This window comes from Malurus melanocephalus, unplaced genomic scaffold (assembly GCF_030028575.1).
Source record: "Malurus melanocephalus ecotype Western Australia unplaced genomic scaffold, MMel_1.1 scaffold_673, whole genome shotgun sequence".
Classification (NCBI taxonomy): Eukaryota; Metazoa; Chordata; class Aves; order Passeriformes; family Maluridae; genus Malurus; species Malurus melanocephalus.
The window spans coordinates 145,629-155,311 of record NW_026623905.1 but is presented as its reverse complement, the minus strand read 5'-3'; the positions used below and the strand labels follow the sequence as shown (position 1 = coordinate 155,311).

General features: G+C 38.3%; 1 protein-coding gene across 1 annotated transcript in view; it reads right to left on the bottom strand.

The window, feature by feature from the left end:
• Window positions 1–9,683, bottom strand: part of LOC130584181 (connector enhancer of kinase suppressor of ras 2) — a gene marked incomplete at its 3' end in the record, with an annotated part of 168,858 nt that overhangs the window by 158,189 nt on the left and 986 nt on the right. The window lies entirely within an intron of this gene.

Sequence of the window (9,683 nt, the reverse complement as noted above, 5' to 3'; positions counted from 1 at the left end):
CATTCAGGACAGAATTTTTCTGCAGCCACAGCCCTTGGATGCCCAGGCAGCCACCTACAGAGCATCACTGCCCTGCTGTAGAAGGCAACATGGTCAGGAAGAGCCCTAAAACCTCACAAACTGCTAACAAAGGCCAGCATTAATTACCCTGTCTGCTCATTAGTGTTAATTACCTCCAGTTGGTAATTGGATAGCTCAGCACAGCTTACAGTCAGCTGAGTGACAAGAGAGGATGCAAGAGAGAAGCTGATGATGCCCACAGAAATAACAGGAGAGGGTTTTATTGTCCAAGACAGATCAACCAAAATATTGCTGAGCTCCTTCTAAACTAACTTTGCAAAATTTTTAAGTAATTTTTTCTTTCTGAAAAGAAACTGCTTTTTGACCCCTGCAATGCCCATAAACRAAAACACAGGAAGTTCCACCTCAACATGAGGAAGAATTCTTTACAATGAGGGTGGCAGAGCACTGGAACTTTAGTTTTTTTTTATCTGGAAATGTAGGTAATGCTGCAGCTGCCCTGGAGGTTGTGGAGTTTTCCTCTCTGGACATTTCAAAGCCTATCTTTGGTGACCCTGCTCCAGGTGACCCTTGRAAGAGGAGTTGGAATGGGTGACTCCAGAGGTCCAACACCAGTTCTGTGAGAATTACCACTCCTTCACTGCCTCCACTCTTCTTATTCAAGCCAAGGTAGTCAGCAGGAACAGCAAAACCAAATTATTTTTTTTAAAAAACCCCAAACAACAATAACAAAAAATACACCCGAAAAAAATCCTAACAAACCAACAAGAAAACATGGTAACCATAGGAAATACAGAAGCTTCATGATTACATACACATCATTAGAATTTCTATAGTTGCCAACAGTAGCTTCACCATACCTCATTAGGCATTTAAATGCTTTGTCAGTAATGAAGTTTGATGAAGAACTCATATTTAAAACAGTCCTTTGAAGGCTATGAACTATCAAGTCCTTTTAAAAACTGGGTTTACTTKCTCTCGAGGAGTCAAGTCATAGACCAGTCTTATTTTTCTAGTGATAATCTGCCCTGTGTCCTTCAACTTTTCAGACTGACATTTATATGGAATTTTTTTATGTGAATCTCTGTCAAATCCACATGCAGATCATGACAAATTATTCACACTACACTGTGCTCTTGGACTCAGTTATCAGGGCTCTAGAAATGGGCTTTTGACCACAAACTAAAATAATAGCTAAGAGCCAGACAGTTTAAAACATACAATGAAATGATAACTAAAGTAACAAAAACTACATCTGCTTTTGAAGTCCAGTACCCAACAGTGAAATTAGAGACTGCTGTTATTTTCAAGAGGACTTGTAGGGCACAATACTCAATATGATATCAAAAAAAAAATTAAAAGAAATTTAAGACACATTAAGCCTCCACATTGTAGGTTAAACTAGCACATATTGTTATTGGAAAATACTGAAGACTGCAAAATTTGAAATAATWAACACCTCTTGAAAAGCAGTAATGTCAACCTGCATTTACAGAAAGTTTTGAAAACCAATAGAATTGGACTACCAAAATAAAAACACGCTAACACATTCATTTGGGTTCTTTTCATATTAGGTGTAATAAAATAAAATCTACAAAAAAGAGTCATTCCTGACCTCAGAAGAGAATTGGAGAAAAAGGGCACATGGTTTAATCCATGATGACAAAGTAACAATAAACAAGACAGCCAGAAGTCAGCCAGTGCTGAACACTCAAGAAGTATTTTTTGGATATCTCACAAAAAATCTCCAGTCCCACTTCACTCAGACCAAGCAAGAAGAAAATTGTAAYTTATTTGGTGTTTAAAAGGTGTACACAAATCAGGACAAGTGCAGATTCACAACACAAAYTAAGATTTTTTTTTAGAGAGCAACTTCTACTTGGTGCTCAACAGATCCCTCTACGGATATTCCTTGAAACAGAAAAATCTCCAACAAAACAAGGACAAGAACAGCACTGCACCATGCAAATCAAACTATCAACTATAYGAAAACAACCAACAAAAGTATAAAGCAATTACAGAAAGTGAGGCAGGTGCAGGTCAGTAATGGATATCAACAAGGGGAATCCAGTTACAAAGATCTTAATTATTAATGTGGAATTTAATCAGCGTGCTACAGCTTACTCTCCAATTACTATGAAGAATGCCAGACAGTCCTCAGCAACCACACCTGGTCAAGATTTCAGGTTAGCATCTCCCTAAAATGACAGAGTTCTCCTCTCATTCCCATGAAGGGTTTCAGTGTTGACTCAGAGGGAAAAATGCCATCTGGTGAATTACTCAGACAACACTGGCCTGTCCCACCTATATTTACCTGRCCTCAATATGCAGTGGAAGGCTTTCTTCACCTTCTTATTGATGTGAAGATTGTCAGGAGAGAAGGAAGGAAGAGAAGACAGGGGAAAAAAAAAAAACCTATTTAAAAATAGGTCATTTATAGCAGTAGCTACTGGCAACTGGTGGATCTGGCCAAACTAAAAATAAGTTTTATACTTTAACAAAACCAGTAAKGTCATAAACCATTTATTTTAAAAGCTACTTGAATCATCAATTTAAAGGCTCAATTAATCCTCATCAACATCTTTCCCTCTTCTTCACGCAACAGAAAGAGGTATCAATACAAAAGTACACACTTTGCATCTCACTATATTAAAATAATACCCTTCAGCTGAATATAGTTTAATTAAGGTTTACTTTGGTGCACTCCTATATTAATTAATAGTTTACTTGGAAATTCCCACCATATGGCACTGTAGCAGATGTTAATCATGTAAGGCCAAACACTTTGAAATTACTGCTCTAGCCACTTCATCTGAGGTACCAAGTGTCCTAAATTTCTACTGAAAGGATAAACTGGAAATGCCAAGCMTCCTACAAGATCACATCCACAGCTATTTTCTTCAAGATAACATTATTTGGCAGATAAGTAGCACAAAATGGGGTAGATTTTGAAGCCTCCAGTACTACAAAATTACTTGGAATAGATAGTGCTGAACTCTATTCRCGTAAGAAAAATGCCTGCATTGGAAGCCCCAAGGAAAAATTAATTCTGTCTGCCACATATTTGCTAAAGCCCATACCCAGGGARGGCAAAAATGTGCATGGGGATGGATTCTGGGATCAGAATTCCAGATTTTGGGTGCCCCATTCCTATGGATCTCTGTTTTTCAGTCCTTCATCTGCAGGAAGGGAACATTCCATGGAGCAGCAGATGCTTGCTYTTGGACAGACAGCTATTTTAAATTTAAGAAGAACTACCCTGCTAGATCTGTCYCACAACAAGAAATGGACAGTGCTGCAAGCAGGTTCATGTGGCAGTGGATTTMTTACAATATAAGCCTAATATTGGGCTCCCAACATTTTTCTTCTGAAAAAATACAACTCACCCCCATCTCCTTACTTCATCTTTTTGGAGAAAGCAGATTTGTTTGGGAAGCTGGAAGAGATCAATGAAGAAAATGTGGCAAAGAGTTTCCCAACACAGTGTTTCCAGAGAGGATTTTTTAATAAGGTATTTAGGAATTCTCATCCTTCAGCAKTTGTCTTGATAATTATTCAGCTTCTTAACTGAAGGTTTAAAGTATTAATTAAGTAAATTATTTGAGCAAAAAGTGTGAAAGCAGCCCATTTTGCTTTATTAGGATCTAAAAATTGAAAGTTGTTATCCTGCTGAAGGTAAGTGCTTGTTACAAGTGATCCTCAATATAGTTATGATTTAACAAGGATAGTGAAACTTCCTGGAAAAACAAACAGGTTTTTTTTTTTGTAACAGCAGTTACAAAAAGCCTTGAAGAAAAAGCTCTTTTTCCTTGTTGCATACCTTTAAATACAAGCCCATACAGGGAAAAATTTCTCAGGAAACAGTTTCTCCCCATTCCTCTGCAAAATGGTAACAAATATTCCTACTTGACTCTGGGAAATACAGTACAATCAAAAGCTCCAGTAACTTTACTGAGATTAAACAGTTATCCACATTTCTGCAGARCAGACTGAAAGGCTGGACCATTTGCCAATTTGGGGGTTAGAAGATAAAACTGCCTGGGTTATTATTGTTGGAGTGCTTCAAGACARCTACTTGAAAAGATTCTAAAAATAYATCTGTATATGTATTTCAATCCTCTCATCTGAAAAGTGAGCTGGTTTATATTGCTGCCTTGCAAAATTCTTGACACCCATTAACCAGAAAAGGCATTTGTAAATTGCTTGCTTTAATATTGCATTGTGCAAATAAATTTGAAGAAGATCAAAATACAGAGCTTTACCGAACTGTTGCAAAAAAACCATTTGAGAAAACATCTTGTGAGGCCGTATTTAAACTAACAGATGTTTCAGAAACAGAACAATATGTTCAAACAAAATAAAGGTGTAAACGGGCAGTCCTAAAAGAGCTTCACAACTATGCACATCCATTTCAGTAGCAACTGAGATGACCTCATCTAGGAAAGCTCCCTCCTAAAAAAGATCATAAATTTAGAAAATGAATTCTCATGCTATGCTTAAAATTTGGCTGCTTGAATTATTTGCAGAGTGGCTGCTTATGTAACATCGCCTTTGCTATGGCAACACCCGGCTGTTGGGCTTTGACACATCCCAGTTGCAAACTGCAGTTTCATTTTCTGCTGATAAAMAATGACAGGAGGTTTTCTAATCACAAAGATTCCCTAAAACACTTCACTGTGATTGATGTGGTGGCCACTGACACTGTGAAAAGTCCTAATGTCAGAAGGGCAAGCAAAACGTGAGAGATCCACAGGTAAAATAAACAAACTAGAGAGAGAGAGAGAGAGYTCTTCCAGTACTGGTTTCAATACAGTTTTTAAGCTGGAGTCCTTAAAACTAAAGTTTGGAATAGCACAGTTTGACTCTGCCTTTGTATAAATTCCCCTCTCCAAAAAGTCCCCCAATTTGTCTGACTGAAATTCTTGTTCCTTTCTCACAAATACAGTAATTATCTATAAAATAAAGAGACTGTGTGTTTATCAAAATTAAACTCCAACTATGRCATTATTTCATATTTTTTCTATAGCTTTTTTTTTTGCTAGGCATTACAGTAAAAGTCATAAATCCATTTAATAGCATCACTTCAAAGCTAATGGAGTACTACATGTACCCTCTGATAATGTAAAACTTCAGTTTGCTTTACTTTGGAGAAAGAATATAGCAGTTTAATGCTGATAAATTGAGAAATACCTGATCTATTCCACATATGGCACTTAGCAATGACTATTAAGTTGATGACTATTCTGAAGCTCATCAGTCACCTACACACACTTGACAAGGAGTGAAACTTTCAGAATCCAAGTGTTTTTTTCATCCTCTCATCCAGCCTTTGTTTCCTCGAGACAATTCAGCCTTTTTCCTATCATTTATAACAGCCACAATTTTTAAGGGCCCTGCCAAAATCAACATGAAGGGAAGAAGCATAAGAAAGAACCTTTAACGTAATAGACAAAAAAAAAAAAACCACCAAAACTAAAAAGATGGAGAAAATTCAAAGGCTTAAATGAGGCAGATACATTTGTGGAATGTATCTTCTCTTTACCATGAAATAGGTGTTCACATGCCTTTGTAGCACTGTAGCCCATYCCACACTCCAGAAAAAAAGCTCTCCCCTCAACTCAGTCCACATCAGTCTTCTTTAGAGAAAGCCAAGGCCAAAAATGAGGCAGGTGACCCTGAACACAGGATTCATCCTTACTGTTTTTAAGGCCTAAACCATCTGCTAAATCCCAGTGCTGGGAGAGAATTTGTGATTTCACTGCTGAGCTTCCCTGATGCCAGCTACTGGTTCAGGCCTCAGTCCCAGGGCTCTGCACACACACAAACAGGAGCAGGAGCATCGCCGTGGCAATATTCTTTTAAAAATCATCATCAAGTATTGGAATATTTAKTTTCAGAGCACTCCAAGAAACTCCTGCATTTTCTTGCTGGTTAACATGCAATTCCCAGTACATCTTTGGGCAGCCCATGATGACTCTGCAAACACACAGATCCACTGAAAATGGACTCAAACTACCTGCCTTTGTATAAACTCCCCTCTCCAAAAAGTCCCCCAATTTGTCTGACTGAAATTCTTATTACTTTCAAGTAACAATGACTTTAGCACACAAAGAGCAGACAAGAAGCTCACTGCTCAAACCCATGCAATATTCAATCATTCAGATGGGGAACTTTTGCATTTTGAGTTCACTTTGCTAGTTCCTTTTCTTCCCCCCAGTCCTTCCAAATATTTCCATCCTTCTAAACCCTGGCAGAGTAGACTTTATAGAGGTAAAAAGCCCCCACTCCTTAGCATTAGAAACCTTTAAGGTTTCTAACCCCATGCCTTCGATGTCAGCTCCTTGTGTACAACTACCATGACAACAGTATAAGCTCTATGAGCTGTCATTCAGCAAGAAAAAAAATAAATATTTAAGCTTTGTTAGATAAAGTAATATCGATTTTTTTTTTCAGGTGGATTGCCTTTTTGAACAGATTCTGCAACTGAGAGATTGGCACTGAATTAAAATTAGAATACTGTCAAAAACAGCAAGCCCTCATCAAAATACAGCAATTATCAATAACCTCAGACCAAAGAAATTAAATCAGGAGACTCAGCTGAAAACATACTGATGTTTGGTCAGTAACTGAGTGTTTGATAAGTAACTGAGTGTTCTCACACCTCAGAAATCTAAACCAATCTGGCACGTTTGAGTGAAAGCCATGATGCTCCACGACGCTCAAATCTCGTGACACAGCAGTGGAATCCACACGTTTGCTCCAGAGGGGAGGCAGAGGAGGTGACTAACACACTCTAACTCACTGATCCATGCAGGACCTTTAAAATTAGTAATACATACACAAAGAGCACCACAGTGCATGGTTTGAATCAATTTACTCATTTTATCCTCCATGTACAATATGCCATCCTGTGGGAGAGATGAGCTAATCCATCTACTCTTTTTCCAGCTCTATGACAGTTAAATCTTCTCTCTGTGGGTTCACTTTAAACCATATGCTGACATATGCTTTGTCCCTTTCATTTGCAAAGTTTTAACTGGTTCTTTCATCCACAACTTCTTATTGTACATATTTTCACTGTTAAAATTCAGGTAGTTGCTTATTTGTATAACCAATTCCAGGTACAACTGTATCTCAGCAGCTTTGGAGTTTGGTCATTAAAGGGATCCATCGACCAACTGTGTATGTCAAGGAATTAAAAACTGACAAGATACTGCAGAAATGGCTTTCTTCTCACAAATACCCACCCTTGAGCCTGTCTCCTACACAGACATCCAGTCCAAAGCTTGGCATTTTTATCTAACCCYATGAGTGGAAATGCTTTCCCCATGTTCATTTCTCACATTTGTAATTTAAGTCCCAATGCTTTATCACTACCCTGAACAAAATGCCACTGAGGTAATGGTTCTTTTGCCTAAATAAAGAATTCCAGATGAGGCCTTTTATTGCAAATGCTCAGGTCATACCAACAAGACCATCACAAAAACACTGAGAGCAATAAAATMTAAAGTGTTTCATTTCCCCTCACTTTCAGATAACTGTAAACAATGTTGAACAGTAGGATTTTCCTTTTTCAGGAAAGATTTTGCTTTGAACATCAAAATCTATTTGGAAGAATGCTCTTTACACAGCTGCTCTGAGCAGGCAYCTGACATAGCAGCACGCTTACTTCAAGGAAGAGGTTAAATCCAAGTTCAATATTCATAATTCTGTAAAATAAGCCCAGTAAGTCAGCAAAATATTCTTACATCTTGAAGTTCAATGCAATTTATGCAAACCAGACTTGACTGCTGCTAATGCAAAGACCACTAATGCACTCCTCCAAAAGTTCTCATGACAGACACATTCATGTTTCACTCATCAAACAAACATCTTAAAACACAAATAAGCTATTTTGGGGACTTTCAGAAATGCACTTAAAGCAGCAGAAGAAMATTTTTTCACCTGGATTTCAATAACAATGTTTGTAACACTATAAGGAAAACAAAGTTGTTTCAGCAAAGRCCACTTGCCCTCATCCTTTAGCATCCTTCCTCCAAACTCAGCAAGGTGTGACCCATCTGGCAGGAGCAGACCTGCCCAAAGCTACTGGTCATACTTGTTTCCAGGCTCAACTTCTAAAACTAGAGTGGCCACCTAGGTGGTTTTCCTCCAAGAGTACTAGCCACAGGCAGGTGCTGTATCTCCTTCCACCACCTAAGTGAAGGTTCATGTGCTCCACAGAATACAAAATGAACAAATGGAACCAAGAAGCAACATAGGTGCATTTGCTCGGTAAAAATGAAAATCCTCCAGAGAAACAATTGAGCATTCACATCAAAAAAAAAAACCAAAAAAACCCAGGTTAAATACTAAAAAACAAGCTTGTAATCCAGAAGAAGGGCATGACTGCAATACCTGCTTTTTTTTTTTGGTAAAGTTTACGTGACTGTTTTTAAAAGATCTACAGCTCTGAGTGTTAGTCACAGGTTTCTAACTATAAACGCTTATCCAGCTGCATAATTCTTAATGCTACTATTTAGCCTGYTCTTTTAAAATTACTGATTTTATCATAATGTAACACAAAAGCAGAGTGTGCAATGCACTTCACCTGTCATTTTTGAAAAGTATTTGATGCATCTCATTTTTTAAGTGATTTAAAAATGCATTATCTGCAAATTCATTATTTTTTATGCATTCCTCAAATTATGGGGAAGGTATCTCAGACATTCATTATAAAAAAGTACTACACAATCTTTTTTTTAGAGGCAAAAATGTTAGAAGCTAAATAGMTTTAAAAATGTTGAAGTTGAAAAGTGTTTGGTTTTAATACTGATCATCTGTAGCTCCTTCAAGTTTTTTTTATCAATATTTATTATTTTTTTAGGATACAAAGCACTACATCATTCTTTGTTATCATTATTCTATGGAGTGAGAATGCTTCTGAAACTGCAAACTACGTATGTTACTAAATACAATTATAACTCAACAGCTATAAATGCCAGGATTGAATAACTGAAAACATATGCTATATGCCTGAAATTTTAAGGATGATGAAACTGTCACATTAGTAGCACACAGCATGTTATAAAGAACTCCCACAATGTAGCAGTTGTTCAAAACTTGTACCCATCCGGTCATTCTATCTTTATAAAAAGATATATAATACTAGATGGTGATTTATTCAAAACACAGCTGCAGCCTAACTCAAAGGTAATAAGAAAAAAACCACACAAAAAAACGCACAGCAAAAAATCTTTTTACATTACAGCATTAAGGCCATGTCAGAATGGCGTGCACACATAAAAGAATAAAAGCRTTTCCAAAAAGTCCAAATTTTATTCCCATTCGAGTTTATTTGAGGGGAGGACAGGTGAGGGAGCGGGAGAAGCGGAGCAGCGGAACAACCACACTCAGATCAGAGGATTGCTTGCGCTCCCTTCAATCACGGATCTTCAAGTGTCGCCCCCGGGGATGGGGATGGGGATGGGGATGGGGATGGGGACGGTGAACCCGGCAGCGGGGAGAGCCCCGGCAGCCGCCCCCCGACCCCTCCTGTCGGGGGAGATCGCAGCCTTGTCCCCCCGTCCCCCAGCACTGCCGAGCTCCGCACGTTCGGCTCAACTTTTATTCGCGACTCGTTTGACCCGCACCCGCCCGGAGCGGCCGGACACGCTCCCCGC